Below are 2,059 nucleotides of genomic sequence, written 5' to 3'. Positions count from 1 at the left end.
AGGAGGCCAATCAGCTCCCCCCACCCCCCACCAGTCTGTTACACAGGAACAGGAGGCCATTCAGCTCCCCCCACCAGCCTGTTACACAGGAACAGGAGCGGGCCATCCAGCCCCTTAAACCTGTTAGAGAGGAGCAGGAGGCGACCCATTCAATTCCTCGTGTGTTATGCAGCAATAGGCCATTCAGCCCCTCAGGTGTGTGGCCTCGGCTGGTTTGGAATGAGCAGTTGGGTCCAGCATCAAGGGGTGGAAGGGGTTTCTGAACTTCTCCCAGCCTCTCATTGTCTCAAAGGTTCAGATTGTGTTTCCCAGGCTTTATCACCCTGAGGTAATAAACTGCGATGGATATGAGCCGCAGTGGACACAGTGAGTGAGCTGTGAGTGTAGAAGGTGGAGGCCCCCAGTGAACTTGGGAGGGTGGGGAGCAGGAAGGAGGGGTTGCTACCTCATTAAAATATCTTGGGAGCGCAGGAAAGGATTGAAAACCCGGTGAGGTGTTTGCCTTTCTCCCTCTCTCGGGGACGAGAACACCAGTCATACAGAGTCCCGGTCAGACCACACCCAGAGTGGTTCCGGGCTCCACATTCTCAGGCAGGAGGTATTGGCCTCGGAGAAATTGCAGTGTAGATTCACCAGAATGATCCCAAAGGTTAAACGACTAGGATCTTCGGAATTGAGAAGGTTAAGGGGGGAGGTTGATTTGATCGTACAATGGAGAACAGACCAGGATCGATCGAGAGAAACTCGGACTGTGGGGCTGTCTACAACATCACGCCCGGTATTTAACGGGTGAGGTGAGGGAACAGTTGTCGATGCAATTTAAAAATGGAGTCTCCCGTTTGGAACGGAGAGGAGAGTGTTTTGTTTTCTGAGGGTTGACAGTCTTTGGACATCTCCTCTCCAGAGAGTCGTGGAGGCTGAGCCATTGAAGAATTTTGTAAGGCAGAGGGAGATCTTGACGAATGGTGGAGCAGGCTAGAGGGCCCGAATGGCCACCTTTTCTTCCTCAGTTGTCTGCCTGTATGTACACCGTGTGATAGAATGTCTGAACAGCTCTATTCCAAAAAACGGCAGCCGATAAGTTGCTGATGTCATATCTGTCCGATTGTCGTTCTTGTTAGCCAAGGGAAACGAAATCGGGTCACAGATCCGCTGTCATCCCGTTGAGAGGAAGGGGGACAGGTTCGAGGGGCTGGTCGGCCTGGCCTGTTTCTCACCGTCAGTGAGGTGAAGTTGTTCAGAGTGCTGTGACGGTCCCGGGGAAGGTTGGATGCACAGACGTGGGACAGATAGTGTGTGGCTGCAGGGAGGCCGATAGGTTCAAGGCAGAGAGCGACAGTAACCTGGAGACAACGGGGACTACAAATGCTGGAACGTCTGAGTCGGTAAAGGGTGGAGCTGGAAAAAGTACAGCAAGTCACGCAGCATCAGAGGAGCAGGAGAGTCAGCGTTTCAGGTCGGGACCTGATGGGTTGACCATGTTGTGTTCAGAGACAGGCAGATCCTCAGTCTAGAGCCACTTCCTGTTCTGATGTCATCTCTCTCTCTCTGTCTCTCTCTCTCTCGGTCTCTCTCTCGGTCTCTCTCTCTGCCTCTCTCTCTGCCTCTCTCTCTGCCTCTCTCTCTGCCTCTCTCTCTGCCTCTCTCTCTGCCTCTCTCTCTGCCTCTCTCTCTGCCTCTCTCTCTGCCTCTCTCTCTGCCTCTCTCTCTGCCTCTCTCTCTGCCTCTCTCTCTGCCTCTCTCTCTGCCTCTCTCTCTGCCTCTCTCTCTGCCTCTCTCTCTGCCTCTCTCTCTGCCTCTCTCTCTGCCTCTCTCTCTGCCTCTCTCTCTGCCTCTCTCTCTGCCTCTCTCTCTGCCTCTCTCTCTGCCTCTCTCTCTGCCTCTCTCTCTGCCTCTCTCTCTGCCTCTCTCTCTGCCTCTCTCTCTGCCTCTCTCTCTGCCTCTCTCTCTGCCTCTCTGTCTGTCTCTCTTTGTCTATCTCTCTGTCTCTGTCTGTCTGTCTCTCTCTCTTCCCCCTCCCCCCACCTCTCCTCCCCCCCACACCTCTCCTTCCCCCCAC

This window comes from Chiloscyllium plagiosum, chromosome 47 (assembly GCF_004010195.1).
Source record: "Chiloscyllium plagiosum isolate BGI_BamShark_2017 chromosome 47, ASM401019v2, whole genome shotgun sequence".
Lineage (NCBI taxonomy): Eukaryota > Metazoa > Chordata > Chondrichthyes > Orectolobiformes > Hemiscylliidae > Chiloscyllium > Chiloscyllium plagiosum.
This window is presented reverse-complemented; position numbering follows the sequence as displayed.